Source organism: Anser cygnoides, chromosome 10 (assembly GCF_040182565.1).
Source record: "Anser cygnoides isolate HZ-2024a breed goose chromosome 10, Taihu_goose_T2T_genome, whole genome shotgun sequence".
NCBI classification, from domain to species: Eukaryota; Metazoa; Chordata; class Aves; order Anseriformes; family Anatidae; genus Anser; species Anser cygnoides.
This window is the reverse complement of record NC_089882.1, coordinates 16,137,890-16,154,328: the sequence shown is the minus strand read 5'-3', so window position 1 is coordinate 16,154,328 and position 16,439 is coordinate 16,137,890.

The following is a 16,439-nucleotide window of genomic DNA, read 5'->3' as shown; positions in this document are numbered from 1 at the left end:
TTGTTTGTACTGTAAGTCTTTTTGAAAGAAAGCTGCCCATTCCTAGCTAGAGAACACCTAAGACACAGAGACATTATGTCATTTGAGCTTCTAAGATCCACTATAACACAATGAATAATTAAATAATGATAGTCAGTGATAGTTCAGGAGGTTTAGGGGACTTCCCGTCAATCTTTGGAGCATAATATTTTGGCCTCTCCCTCCTGATGCAGGCAACAAATATGTTATTACCCCAAACAAACATTATTCCCTGTCCTTAATGTATAACTTAATACACTGCATTAGTATAGCTCATCTTATCTGTACAGGAATTTTATACAATTTACATATTGATAGGTAATCTCTTTTCTCCTCATGTCCCAATCCCAAATTTCCTTTTCCTCCCTCTCTCCCTTCTTCCCTCCTTTCTTCTTTTTCCCTGAGCTGTCAGTACTGATGAACACAGAAACATCTTTATCTAACCTCTCACGACATCTTCTGCATCTGAACTCCCTGCTAATGGCTTATGGGAACCTTCCATTGATTGGGTTAATAGAGAATAAAATTGCCTCGTAACTGTGTTTCACTTTGATTTTTAAATTATGCCCCCTGTCCCCATCTCTGGGGAGGAGCTGTTAACTCTTGCATTGTTCCAGTCCTGATGTGGCTACTATTGTCTTGTCTAGTTGCTACCCAGTTTGGAGATGGGGAGAGAGGAGTAGAAATTAATCAAATCCCCAAAGAAATTATGTGGTATTTTTGTGAAGATAGTGAAAATCAAGTGAATAGAAGAAATATCATGAAGGGAATTATGCATACATTTTAAATGTTACTGAGAGTGAGAGCATGCATTACTGGGTTGCTGTATTCAACTACTCATATTAAGAACTCATCCATTTTTCCATCAGACACATATTCTTCATGTCTTAAAGCAAATGAAGACCATCATCTTCATATGACTTCTCTATTATCTCATTTTTGTCAAAATGTTCAAGAAATGTAAAATGTTGCCTGGCTCTGCTGCCACCCATTGGAATTATGCTTTTCTGTGTGCAAGGTTTAGGCAGCATTTGTGTGGATATATATCTTGGTCTGAACTTTTTTCAAGGTCTTTTTAATGTCCACAGTGAGCTTTTCCTTCCTTATCTGTACTGCCAGTGGCCATTGCAACAGTGGCTGAATATGGACTTATTCTCATCACCAAAACAAACTGTCAAAGTGTGTCCAGCTGGCAAAAATAGTCTTTAGCACATGTGTAAGGTTTTAGATACCTTTGAAATCTGTTTGTTCTACCTGACTTCATTGCTGCCCTCACATCTGGTCTTTAGTAGCTTTTCATGATGGTGGATGATAACAATACCATCATTTCTTTTAGTAAACATTTGTTCTTTCACCCCAAAGAGTCCAAGGATGCTTTGCCAATGTGTGTGCCAACAACCAGTACTCCTTGGCTGTGGGACACCTATTTGGAAGGATGGGGGGGGGAAAGGTGCAAGTATGAAGACAGGAACAGCAATGTGTTGTACAGATGAGGCAAAGGAGGGATATTTTGTAGTGGTGGGAAGTAATTCTCAAATGCAAATTTTTATCAGGCAAACAGGATAAATACCCCATCATGGCACAAGGGTCTTCAGTGGCAGCAGTAATTAAGGATATCGGCATTTTAATTTCTTTTGAAGCGTTGCTAGAAGGATAGCTCCCTTTAATTTTGTCGAGGCACTGGTTCAGCACCAGTGCTGGGGGAAGAGATCTCCCCAGGAATAATAAAAACTATATTCTGAGGCTTTGCCTCTTCTGCTGTTCCCTCTTCCACAGACCAGCAAAGCCTGCTTCTAATTAGGAGATGAGATTTGACAAGATCTCAACACAGAGGGATATGGCTGCAGGTTTCAATTATTATTTATCTGAGCAAAACAGCTCCTCTGCTACATTGTAGCTGTTCACAGGATAATTTTTCAAATGGGCATCTTAGCTAATATGCCATAATGGTCCAGATATGCAGACTGAGCCTCCCAAAAGATTTAGATGTTTATGGTAGTTACCTGTAGCAGCTCCAGCTCTTGGACACATTCCACAGCAATGCCTCTTTCCAGGCTGGTTCGGGGCGGACTGTGACAACCACCACAACACCCACTCTTTCTTTCTCAGGAGTGGGTTCCCACAGTCAATACAGATGCTTCGCCTGTGCTATTGACTTGCTGCAGGTGGAGACCCTTCCTAGACAGCAGAGAGCCTGCCCTACTGACAGCATTCATACCCTGAGCAGCACAGTGCCGTTGTGAAAACAAGCTGTGACATCTTTTGTCATTATTGATTGTACCCAGACTCTCCCAAAAGCACGTCTCAAAAGCGTCTCAAGCCTATTCCCTGCAGGTGAGCATCCTGCAGCCTGGGACATCCACACCTCCCGCTGTGAGGGAGAACAGAGGCTGGGATCAGATGACTGCTTTCCCGTGTAAGCTTGGCATAGATGTCAATACAAACACTAAAGAATATACCATTACAGTCCCGATTTGGGCTACACTGCTCCTGATTTTCTCATACATGTCATTTACACTCTTCGTATCCGTTGCTGGCGCTGATGGGGGTATGAATCACGTTACTGCAGCCAGTAATTTTAGAAACACTGCCTTGGAATGGCGCTAAATATAGAGGGGTGAGTAAAAGGCCTTCTTCTTATCAGGCATCAGTATAGGTTCTCAGCATCTCACAGATACAGGTTGCATCATTCCTGATTTCAGGCACTGGAGAACCTTTGATGAAGACATGTCTGTCCATCAGGGAGCAGAAAGCTGCCCAGAGCCAGCAACAGGTTAAACAGAATGAGAGGTTTCCCATGGCCAGGCAGCACACTGACAGTTTGTCAGGTAGGACTCTGCCGATGAGCACCACCACCGAAGATTTGAGACCTGCTCCAAGTTATTTACAGGGGGTCTTGGGGCTAAGCAGGGAGGAAGAAATACTTGTGTATTGTATCCACATGCTGAGGGGTAAAAAACACAAGCTGCAGTGGGTGGAGAGGGGTAGAAGAAGTAGAGACAGTGCAGACCTCTAGGCAGAAAACAGGAGTACAAGCCTCCCTGGAAGGAAGAATTAAAAAAGCCATTCAAGGCCATGCAAATAAGATGACCATGTAGCTTATGCATGACAGCTCACCCATGAGGCCTTTGGTCGCTGTATAAGAGATGCTGGTGCAAAGATCCTTTAGGATGTCAGCAGTGAGTGAAGACACCAGGACTCTCTCCTTGACTGAGATGGCACATGTGAAGAGTTTCCTGCCTGGCTAGCAAACTGAGATGCCTTTCTGAGCAGCCAGCTGTGCACCAACGCCAGCATGAAGGTAAAGGCAGGAGCTTGCAGTTAGTAGGACTGAACTGAGTAGGAGTGGGAGTACGAATAAATTTCCAAGCATCCCTGCAGTGCCAAAGTAATGCAGCTTTACTGATGTGAAGCCACAGCCCACTCTTGCTGGCAATGGGAGAGATTATGAAGTTTCCCTGTTTACAAGATTTGGGTTCTTCCAGGATCAAGAAGTCACCCTGGAGTATGTTCCTGCAAGTGTTTCATCTGTCTAGAAGTGAAGCTGGTTGGGGAATTATTGTATCCCCACAATTTGTGGTTTTCCCTAGATTTTTTATTTTCATTTTTCAGATTTTTCTCACTAATACCCAAAATACATTATTTGCCAAGAACAACTAAGCAAGTGTCAGCATTTTACATTAAAAGTACAAAGAAATTTTACAAAACATCAATTTTCCTAAAAGATGACCATTTCCAAAATGGCTTTCTGCCCCCAGAGTGTCAATGGGAGTGTCTCAACCAGTTTCATTCATGCTGGCAGAAAAAAACCACACACAAACCCCAAGATTCCCATATACACCTCCATGCAAATGACATCTTGCAGCCCTGTGATAACCAAGGCTTGGAACCTTCTTGTACATGGAAAAGGAAAAGAAATGGTGTGTGTTTTTGTGTATGGTGGGTGACAGAAAGGAGAGCCCGTACAGAAAAGACCTTGCAAGCCAGAGCAGAAGAGAGCTTTCATCATCTTCCAAATTGAAAAGAGTTTGCATATCAACTGTAGAACAGAGGTTCAATTTCCATGCCAATACCATAGGAATCCTTCATGCCAATGCATGAGGAAATTTACAGGTCAATACAAGAGAGCTTTTCTATGAATCACACTACAAAAAAAGGTGCTCGTACTGACCTAAAAGCAAGCTCTTTTTTTTTTGCCCAAATTAGCCTAGAAGAGATCTTGCCTGCCAATGGAAAAGCACCTGCTCAAAAATTCTTTGTAGCTCTCCTAGGAGAAAAAGAATGACAGAACTAGTCTTTTCAATCCTAGACCAATTAGTAAGGTAAAAAAAAATCCTATGATAATTAAAAATTAAAACCAACAGGACAACAGTGTAAAAAATGAAAGAAATGAATGAAAACAATTAGCAGGGATGGGAATGATATAAATTGAACCTATTATAAGGCAGTAATGACATTCAAAAACCTAATTTTTACATTGTCAAACCATTTTGATTAAGTGTTAAACGCTGCTCTTATGAACTTGGCATATACTGTGCAAGAGCAGTAATTTCTGCCTTTATCTTTTTCTCTTTCTCTGAAAAGGTGCTTGTGTGCTGAAAGAAACAGCAAGCACTCACGAGTTATCAGTACTCTCTTCCCTCCCCCTGTATGTGCCAGGAACCCCAGCCCTGCCTAATAATGGCAATTGTCATGTTCACAGGGAGTGGGAACTGAGTAGGGTTGGGGCAATGAGCAGAGATGAGAAATGATGAGGACATTGGGTGCTGATGAGAAAAACAGACGTCTTTATAACTAGGAAACTTTTCTCCTTTTTTTCTTTTTTTTTTCCCCCCACTTTTTTTTCGAAAATGGAATAAGCAAAATAATTGAAAGAGAGAAAATTGACTTTTTATTGCTTTTTAAGTGCTTAACATGAAGTTTCATCTAGTAAAATTATTGTTATTTTTATCTTTAGCTGCGTCGTTCATGCTTCTCCTTAAAGAAGATATTTCTCCAGTTCAGGATGCCAGCTGCAAGGAGCCGCGCAGAGAATGACAATGGCCTATGCAAACACAATGCATCAGCTATAAAGCCTGTTCCAGAGCACCCGCCCCTGCTGAAGCAGAGCCTCGTGGCACAGACTGCGGCAGGCAGGGAGGTGCACCAAGGCTCTCAGTCTCCATTTGCTGCATCTGCGAGGTGCGAGCGTGCGGAGCCTGTCTGGAGGTGGTCAGAGTCAGCAGCACCACGCAGCGGGGGAAGAGAGGGCTGGAGCCACTTATGCAGTGTCGGGAAGACTCATGGTGGCCAGTTGTCGTTATCAATTAGGGAATTTGTGCCTCCAAATCACCGTGATCGTGGTTTTCTGTACTTTGAAAGAGTCACTCCACTACCCTAGTCTCCCATCTCTTCAGCCGTCGGGAAGCTGAATGCCTGTATAGCTGCCAGCTGCATTATTTCAGAGCACGGGGTTGTCTTTTCTGCCCAAGTCTCCTCTGCAAACTATTACTGATCAAGATTCAGCAAGACAACATACCAGGCCAAGGTAGGCTGGTGCAAGGGCTTGCTACTCTGTAACTGTTCAGAAAGTTGAGAATGAAGGCAGGCCATGGGCAATAGGACTCTTCAGCAAGAATAGTAGTGAAAACGAATTCTTTTTCTTGAAAAATGAGAAATGGACTACTTTGTAGGCAGGAATAAGTATATGGCAATTGGAACTCTTCCTGGGTCCCCTGCACTCAGCTCCATCCACAAGATATTGACAGAGTTTTAAATGCTAGGTCTGGGCTAGGTGGCCAACCACAAGAACCCTGATCCAGCATAATGGTCCACATGCAGCAGCAGGTAACAGCATGCACCTGTAGATCAGCAAGACACCATAACTAAGGTCAGGGACATATAGGTATTGAGACCAAGGGCAACAAACATGAAAGGTGATAACACAAAAACTAAATTGGGCTCAAGAGGGTGGCACATCTGGAAATTATAGTGCAGAGAGAATCCCTCTCCTTTGGCAGGGTGCAAAGTCTTTTTACAGAAACATTACATCCCTCAGGATAAAAGATTTGATCGCATCTCAGTTGGTGCCAACCTGACATAGAAGAGAAATTATACATTACAAAATGCTAAAAGACAGCTAAAGGGAAGGAATCAGAAGAGGGGACAGAGAAACAGAAATAAATCAGAATCACTGTACAGAAAAGAGATTGAAGGTGAAGTGAAAATATAGTAGAACTTTTGGAAGTTAAAGATTTTAGAAAGAAACAAATATTGAAGAAAAAAAAGTGGGGGAAATAAAAAGCCAGGACATAAAGCCAGGCAACATGGTCAGTGTCCTTTACATCAATTTTTTACTGCCCCTTTTCAGCTGCCCTAGGAATACTTCATAAACCACAGCATTTATTATAGGGGTGGTGTGACACACTGCAAACCTATTTTGTGAATGCTACCACTGGGGGATCACATGTTGAATTGGCCTCCATTGCAGCTGACAGGTTCAATAAATTCAGAAAGATCAAGAAGAACGCAGGTGACAGAATGTATTTGGAATGTGCATGTTCTTCTCTCACCCATCCACAAAGAAAGCAATGTGAATCCCCCATGCTACCAGCCACCACATTTTTATTGTAAGCCTTGTAAAGTTTGATGCTAAAGCCCAAGCTCTTGGGTCATGCAATTATGAAAGTCTCTGCTTTCATTTTTTAAAACGTCAGTTTCAAGCCTGTCTAGCTGTGGAGAAAACACTTGGGAGCACATATTTATGTGCTTATTTATCTGTACATATATATGTACGTAGTCAAAGCCAACTAATTATTGATTTTTTTAAATATGTTTTGAGCTGGGATTCCTAATTTTGAATTGCCAGAATACACACAATGGGCACAATGGCCTTCTTGCAGCCAGCACCAAGATAGATAAAAAGTTCTTACCATAGAATCGCAGAAACTTCTAGGTTGGAAAAGACCTTCAAGATCAAGTCCAACTGTCAACCTGACCAACTGAGTCCCATCACTAAACCAGGTCCCTTAGTGCCGCGTCCACACGTCTCTTCAATACCTCCAGGGATGGGGATGCCACCACTGCCCTGGTCAGTCCATTCAAGTGCTTGACCACCCACTCCACAAACAAATTCTTCCTCATGTCTAATCTAAACCTCCCTAAACTTAAGACCCATTCCTTGTGTCCTATCACTTGTCACCTGATAAAAGAGACCAAAACCCACCTTGCTGCAACCTCCTTTCGGGTAGTTAGCACGAGTGATGAGGTCTCCTCCAAGCCTCCCCTTCTGCAGACTAAACAGCCCCAGTTCCCTTAGCTGCTCCTCATATATTGTGTTTTCTAGTCCCTTCACCAGCTTTGTTGCTCTTCTCTGCACATTTTCGAGGAACTCAATATCCTTCTTGTGAGGGGCCCACAACTGAACACAGTATTCGAGGTGCATTCTCACCAGTGCTGAGTACAGGGGCACAGTTACTTTCCTTGTCCTAGCCACACTCTTTCTGTCCAGGATACCATTGGCCTTCTGGGTCACCTGGGCACACTGACAGCTCATGTTCAGAGCCATACTAGCCCCATGAGAAATCTGGTATCTCAGTGAACTACACTTTAAAAAATTTGTACATCTTGATGTGAGTTGTGTGGTCTTGACCAACCTTTAATTTGTAGTAAGTGCTCACAGAAGTGAGCTAATACAATTGAATTCTACAAAACTTAGCCAGCTTTTATTTACATGTAAATATATTCTTCATGTTTAATATTTATCACATTTATCTGCGCCTGTTTTTTAATGTGGCAGATTGCTGGGAGAGAGCATCCATTAAATCCCTTCAAAACTGGATACAACTCCGCAGTGCTAAGAAGGACCATGATGTCAAGGATTCTGGATTTTAAAAGCCAGGCTGGGGTTCCATTTGATAATTCATTTCATAACGCAAGTGAAAGAAGGAGCAGCAATTTAGTAAGTCAGAAGGAAGGAATGCAGTCAGCTGGATCATACATTGTGGGAAAAATAGTAGCAAGATATTGTTAGTAGTGAAAGCAAAACCTTTGTGATATGTTTCCAGGTGCTGTAGCCACCCTTGATGGCAGTGTAGACATAGTAAAATGCACGATTTGAAACAAGAGGAGAACTTACATCAGGAGGAGTTGATGCTTTTGAACAAGGCAACTAAAGCATAGCTGGGCATGGCTCTGTTAGCCCTCTCTGCAGGTGCCAGGTAGCCCTGTGGGTTCGTGGCAAAGAACAGTGGAAGCGGATTCACTGAGAGTTAGGAGGACTTCACCTCCCTTCTCTGGTTATCTCCTGCTCCAGTATTTCTGCCTTGCTTCAGAAGATTGCTGTTTGTTTCTCCAGTGCTGTGCTACAGTTTGTCTCCAGCTATGCACTAGGAATACAAATCAAACCGGTGCTGCAGCAGGGCAGAAGACATGGGAGCATTTGGTGTGCTGAGGTTTTCTGGGTGCTGGTGCAGATTCTCCACTCCGGTGCTAGGAGAGGCTTTGCTCTTCCACCACAGCCGCTGACGCAGTGGTGCTGCTCCCTTCAGGGCTGTGCTCGGGACGGGGCTGGGACGCAGAGCTGTGGCAGCACAACCACTGCTCAGCCTGGTCTCCATGAAGCATGTGGCATTTAATCCACCTTTGGTTTCTGTTCCCAAAGAAACTGGGAAGAGAGGTTGCAGCTTCTTCTGCCAATGTGCCCTTTCACACTGAGAGTATAAGTACTGTGGAAGGTTTAGAAGGACAGACAAGCAGAGGCCGAAAGGCTGAGTTATTTACAGAGCCAAGCTTTGGGAAGAAGATTTCAGATAGTTATTCAGGTCTGTGTCAGCCACATAAGGTCTTAATTTGTTGCAGGATCTGGTAGCCAAAAAGCCCATAGTGAGGAGGGATGTAGAGTTAGCCATACAAACTGGCAGAAGTGCAGATGCCCAGATTCAGCGTGCAGGAGGACTGTGCTTACGTGTGCACATGTGCCTCTGCGTGTGTGCCTGCAGCACAGAGAGCAAGCCAACTGACCAGATGTTCCATCTTCTACCACTCTCCTGGCTCCTGTTAACTTAGTTTAAAATTTTCTGCTTCCCTCTTCAGCCTCCCAGTTGTGTGATTACGACCCTCCCCACTGTACTGCAGGATATCTAACTCCATTCAGTGCTTTAGCAATGGAGATCACTGGCCTGAGGCCAGAGAGCGTGAGGTGGCTGCTGGCTGCTATTCTCATCCTCTGTCCCTCCATGGCAGCTACCTGTGGACCCTGGTAGTGCCAGTCACTGATGCCCCTCAGCTCCCAGATCTCCCATTACCTCCTCTTCAGAGTGCAGAGCGTGGGCCTTGTGGCCTGGTACAGCTGAGGAACGACATCTGTCAGAAATGTGTTGGACTAAAATAATTTGTCATCAACTGAAGAGACAATGCAAGTTTTGGATGTGGGTTGTAAAAGGAAGAGGGAACAAGACTTAGGAAAGAGAAAAAGAAAACTAAATGAGTATCATGATCAGATTCCACCTTGTAGGACAAACTTTTGCTAGACATTCTGAGACTCAGCAGCTTCATTCTTCTCATGGCAAGAGAAAAATCAAAGATGGTAGAAAAAAATTACTTCTAATATGCTGGCCTTAAGGTGTGCAGCAGTCAGGTGTAGGACTTCCCAGTTTGGTTGCCTATTGCCTAGTCATCCCTAGTGCTGGATTTAATGTTCTTGGCTCCTCTGCCTAAGCAGAAACTGGAAGATTAGCTCTTTGTAGCTTTACTTTTCAAAGTCTGTCAAGTGCCAGCTGAAGAGATCAGAAGAAAGGCGGTGTGGTCTACCTAATAAGAAGAAAAAGGCAGCAAGGAGTCTGGGTTTCTTCGCATTTCTGCCACTGACTCATTGCACGGTTTGGTATGGTTTTGTCTTTTGCTTCTTCACAGCACTCTTGTAAATACAGTGGGTGTATGTAAATAGCCTTGATTTGCTTGGATGGAAGCCATGCAAGAAAGGAATTTATAGGAACGTAGCATGATACTACAGAGCCTTAGCCAAAGAACTGGGGAGACATGGCTTCCCTAGAGTCACTGTGAGATAAATTCATTTGTCCTTTGGCACAGCAGCTTCGAGTCCTGACATTTAGATGTCCCTCCCATGGCTGGCTCCTGCAGTGCTGTAAGAGGAATGTGAGAAGCACACCCCTAGGGCAGGGGCAGAGTCCTGCAGAGCAGGCAGCTGCAGGGCTGGAAAAAGGGAGGGAGATATTTTCACCGTACCCAACTAAGGGAGGCATACTGCATGATCACTTTTTTGAAAGGGACTTGGATGAGATGAAGGTCACACAGTGAAAGGTCCCTTTGTGTCGCTGCCTTTCAAACTTTCTCTGGGTTATAGTGTTCTTAAGATTCCGTCTCCCAAAGTCAGGTGACAATTGTGAAGTTCATCTTTCCTTTAAATATGGAATTACATTTGTAGTATCTCTGTTGCAGACAAAAATAAATAAATAATAAATAAATAAATAAATCCCAGATTCTCTTTCTAAAAAATGGAAAAATAAGAATAATCTGATTTTTTGAAAGAAAAGTCTCTCAGGATTTTGGTACTATATCAACGACACTTGAAGTCCTGAGCCTAGCATTACTAAGTGGGCTAGTACTACCATTATCTCAGATTAATAAAGATAGAAACTGAAAACTAATTAGGAGTTCATGTTGATTTTTTTCCCTAATGTTCCACTCAGCTGGTCAGAGCGATACCAGCCTGTTTAATTTCCTTTCCTACTGCCTGTCAGTTCCACTGTCTGTTCTTCATATTGGTAGCAGAAAGCTCCTGGGTTCATGACATACTTCAGGGAGGGAGGTCCTCTGCCAACAGCCAGTGGTTCTCCACCTTAGTTTAAATAAAATGAAGAGGATATTACAAATGTATTTTTTTGCTGATGGCTCCAACTTTATAAAGCTTACATTTATGAAGGTATAAAAACATTTATATGGGACCCATTATAGTTGAGATCCAGGTAGCCAGTTGGGGCTATTCTCTGCAGTTGCTGTATTTATTATCCCACTCTTTCTAGTCTTTTTTTTTTTTCTCTCTGTGTCTTGTTCTTACCATCCCTTAGATATACTCTCTTTTCCCTGCAGTGCTGTCTTTCTCATGCTGCCTATGCTTGCCATGCCCTTCCTCCCCTGAGTGTGTCCTCCCCCTCAGTTGTGGCTCTACACAACGTTGTGCACACCGCTTTCTGCCTGCTGTGTATCCATCTTTGCTCCTCTGCTCTTCTCCTTCTCTCCTGTACCTCCCATTTTTTTTTCTCTGCCTTTGTCTCTTTCTGTCTTATTCTTGTCTCCCAAGGGCTGCTTTCCCAGGAGAAGTTAAGTCGAATTGATCTGCCATTTAATTACCTGATGTGTTCATTGCCTGTGCTTGCTGTTTGCAAATAGGCCTGCCTGCAAATCCCTGGGGGAGGTGAGGTTGTGTGGCGATGGGGGAGGCGGGTAGATGGGCTGGCAGCAGCTCAGCCAGAAGGCAGCTTCCTCAGGAACAAAACACCTGCCAGTAACACCTGTGCTCGTAAATGTTTGCTGCCGTCCTTGGTCGGGCCCCAGCACTCAGAGAATGAACGTGTCTATTCCATGGCATCAAACCAAGGCAGCTTTCTGGCACTTGCGAAAGCCTCTAACTAGCACTTATACCGAGTACACCATGCTCAGTGGAGAAATGGAAGCCAGGAGGCACACACCTCTGTAATTAAGGACGGGGATGTGCTGCGAGCCTTCCTTTGGCCCTGTAGTTTCTGCTCCCATGGGCCATGTCATTGCACCACCCCACGGGATGGGTTGGTTGCACAGTGGTGTGGATGAAGGAGGATTGTGACTTTGTTTGTTCTGAAACCTTTCACTCCCAAATTTCAAAGCACTCGACCAGAAGCGGAGCTGGCTCCAACCTGTATGCAGGCAAGTAAGGTTTACTCTTCCCCATCTAACAGGCACCGAGAGGTCACTGACTCATCCAAGGTTACTGCTACAACTTCTAGGTGCATTCAAGATGAAGTCCATATCTTCTGCTTCTAGACTGCAAACTCAGTCTTCTTTTCGCAAAGGGATTTAAAGAGGGACTACGACAGGAATAGACCCACTTAAGACCACTTAAGGGGTGGATGTCTTTGCAGAACTGCTCCTATAAATTCTGCTGATTTGGATTTGACAGCACTGAGCTGCCAAAACAATATGAAAAGATCAAACATAAAGACAGTTGGTCTTGCCAAGGTGGCATAACTAAGGATTTTTGCACTGAGCACTGAAAAGATGTCCTTCTCTTTCCCCATGTTTGTGTATGCTTACCTAACTTGTTTGTCACAGAAGGAAAATCGTGGGCTCCATCCCCCTACAAACACCCTGGCGGCTTTGCTTCACCTCAGTGTAACAGCTGGATGCAAGCTCTAGGCTCCAAAAGCTTTGCCAATTAATAGGCATTTTCTTCACTCTTTAAACGCCCCGTGTGACAAGCTTTAGGCAGCAAAGCGTTTATGGAAAGAGCAGCCATTCACTAGCACCAGTCACACTGATTTTTGCTGCTTTCCTAACCACTGTCCACACTGACCCTTGCTGCTAACAGACCGGCACAAATTGTTGTTCAGGGAATAGAAACAGATTATAGCATGTGTATAAAAGAGAATATTATGTCGGCTTCATCTGATCAGACATAAGAAATAAAATAAATAATTTAAAACTGAATAATAATACATTAAAAACAACACAGAGGCAATCTGAATTAGCCATAGCAAGAGCTGGCCAGTTGTCTTCATTGCTTTTGTGAAGCAATTTCATTATTTTCTGTGCAGCATCTAGCTAATGGCATTGCAGACATACTCAATTAATATGGGTTTGGGCCCTTCTGGTGAGCAGGGCTGCACACACAAAATCGTATCTGTATTGTTTCTGCTGGGTTTTAGGTGTGTGTATTCAACAAGAGAAATACTATCTGTCCGTTTTTTACTATCTCCCTTTCTCAGACTCCATTTCTGTCCTTAAAGGCCTTGAGCTCTCCGCTTTATTCCTCTGTTCTCTTTCTCTCAGCATTCATTAAGTCAGCAAGCTCTTTGAGAAAGAAGCTAGTTTTTCACTCTGCATGTGAAATGTGGCCCCGGTTCTATTTGGATCCTAGAACTGCTGCTAATCCCCTCCAACTGTGCATGTGCTGCGCAGCAGGGAGCACACTGGGGCCGTGTGCTGATGTGTCTGCGAACTGTGCCCATGCATGAAACAAGTCAGGGAGTGTTCGTGGTCCTTGGAAGCTCTGAGGATGCCTTTCCATTTTCCTCCGTGTGCTGAGGAGAAAAAAGAGCAGTGTGTGGCACAGACAAGTAGAGAAAGGCTAACTTAGCAGATGCATCTTAGGATTCTCAGGCCACAGATGAAACACAGAGACATGACTCCCTCTCCCTAGTGTCTGGGATAGTATGGCGATGGCATGTGCAGGGCTGGCCAGCCCTGTCCTCCCAGCCCTTCTTGCTTCTGACTTGGAGCTTTATGCACAGAACAATCTTCAGTTCAGTAATACACCTTTATTCAAAAGCGCATTGAAGCTTGTACCTCAGTCTCACTGAAATCAGTGGGATTTAAACATACTCTTAACCTTAGTTCTCGAGTATTCTTCTGAACTGAGTCTTTTATAAGGATACCAGTCCCTTGGAACTTGCATGAGTTTTGCCTTCTTGCATGCTGCTCCTCATATACTATTGATGGAGCAATCTGCTACCCATTAATGCTGCAGATTAAGCCATTTTGCCTGAATCTGTGTTTTCAGTAGACATTTTAACTGCTCGTCTTATATGATCTATTTATTTGATTTCCAGTGCCTAGTTACAACATGACAGCAAATCTAGAGCAAATCTATTTATTCTGTCTCCTCAGGCACACATTGACTGCAGGAGGTGGCATGACTTCAGTGTTGGCATTAAAGTACAGCGGTGATGGCCACCCTACAACACAAAACACAGAGACGGAGAATAAGAAATCTTAGGTCACATGGATGTGAAAGACATGGATCACCTCCACTGAAGTTTCAAGGATGGGACCACAGAAACCTGTCAGCCTTCAGCTGGTAAGTGGACCGTTCTTTATGTCTTTCTAGAGAAGAATGAGTACCACCTCGTGATTAAGGTAATTAGTTTATCACTGAGAACCACCAATAGGGGCCCCAGCTGTAGCAGAGGTTTACTCCAAGCAACTCGGGTGATGTCTGTATGCACACCATTACCCCAGATTTACCAGCCTGCCAGCCCGGGCTGTGGCTGTGCATTGGACTGGTGGAAAGGATATTGAATCCTTTGTGGGTGATGGCTTAGGTGGAGGCTGTTTGTCCTTCCTCCCCACTGCAGAGGATAGGGGTTTTCTGAGCATTACCACCAGATCAGTTCCTGTGGTGAGGCACTCCACATTTGTCACTCCACACCTGTCACTCCTTGTTTGTCACTCTGTCTGTCATGTTGTCATTCCTTTTCACCCCCTGGCAGGAAGCTGGGAGGTTCTCCTTTGGCAGCTGCTTTTCATACTGGCCCCCTGGAGAGCAGTGATCCTTCTGTGCATCTGCACACAGCTCAACTCCTGTTGTCCAGAGCAGTCCTGTCCTCACAAAGGTTGGACTTCCATGTGCAACCGAGGACACCAACTGTACTCTGGCGTACATGTCAAGTGCACTATGGAAAGTGCATATATTAGACCAAGGCCTGCAAAAGCAAGGGTCAGAGAAAGATGTCTGATTGACAGAGAAAGATGTCTGTACAGGTGGTTCAGAGAAGCTCTGGTGCTGGACAAAGAGTAGCGGGACACTGGAAGGTTTTCAGAAGAGGTTAGCTGGGAGGTCACAAGGAAAACCAAACAGCATAAACAAATTCACCATCGGAGTACAGCTTTTACTCGGAGTGTCGTTTAGCAAACCAGTGTGAAAGTACAACATTCCCAGGTCCTTCCCACTGTTCTAGTGCATTCAGACCTTGGTGCCTGAGAGCTAGGGAGCTCTGACAGTCCCATGGCAATGCCTGCCCTTTCCAGAACATCTCTCGCAAGGTATTTAAAAGCAGCCATGCAACTATTAACCCACCTGTAAATCCCCTGTTGCACTGCATGCCAAGTGAGCCTCTTCCGAGGCAGGTGTCTTCCTGATTCTAATCAGCCAAGAGGAAACAGGTTTGGCTGAAAGCTAAAAGGAGATGACCTTTCCTTCCAATCACAGATGGCAAGGACTGTCTTTCACCATTGTGGCTTAGGCAAAACCATCCCTCTGGATGCTCAGGAACAGTTATGGGAACAGCTGCCCTGGGCACTGCATGAGATGAAGGCCCAGAGCTATTTCAAGTGTTTTATCATGCTCTTACCATGCCTGACTCCTCATGGAGTCAGAGCCCTGACGGTTTTGTATTTATTTTCTTGCAGAAAGAGGTTAACAACAGGAAGGTGGATGTTTGAAAAGGCTCAAGAATCAATTAGTGGCTTTCTTAGCACTGTTTAGATGCTGAAAGGAATTAAGTTTAGGGCAAGAGCTGCCTTGTGAAAGGACTGCCAGCTATTTCGTTAAGCAGTGACACTATATATTCTCAGTATTCTTTCTCTGTTGGTGAGCATTGGTATGGTACAGGAGGGAATGAAGAATTCGAACAACATCAGCAATTTCTTGACTGTGCAGTAAGACACAAAACAGAGATGTAAAACTGCCCCATGGCAAGCTCATCTTCACTTTGCTTTAGTCATGGTGTTGATTTTGCTTCGCCTAGCTCTGAGGCTAACTGGGAGACTGTTTCAGCACCAGGTGCTCCTGTCCTGGTGTATATGGTATGGAAAATTTTAGGAGACAGGCACCATCAAACCTCACATTATTCTTCATCTGGATTGAAATTCTCATAGCCACACACGCACACACAAAAATCCAGTCACTTCTGATCCTGAATAAAGATGAGAAGAATTTAATCTGCCACTTTGCTCTGTGTCTTAAGATATCCACAATTCCAATGTTGTGAGCTCTCATTTGGATTTCTGGCAGCACAACACATGAATTAGATAACTTGTTCTTCTTCCTAATACAATTAGATAATTTTGTGCTGTTTCACCAACCTCTTCTTGTGTGACTTAGGTGACGAGTCTGTGTGTCTGGGACAGGTTTAATGCCTGCCCGCCCACAGGTTCCTCTTAAGCTGTCATTCTACACTGTCATTTTATCAGAGTTCCCACCTGAGACTGTGACTGCAGTGGTGTGCACTTAGTCTGACTTTCAGCTTGAACTGCTTCCAGCATTGCTGCTTTCCCTTTTTTTTTTTTTTTTCTGATAACTTACAGGTGATCTCACAAATGTTAAGGTAGACTAAAAAGAGGTTCAAAGAGCAGCTGGCCCTGACTGACTATGTTTAACCTTAAAGGAATCTGTCCGTGACAAATGTGCTTGTACAGTGTGGGAGGGATGTTTTACCAAAGACAAGAGC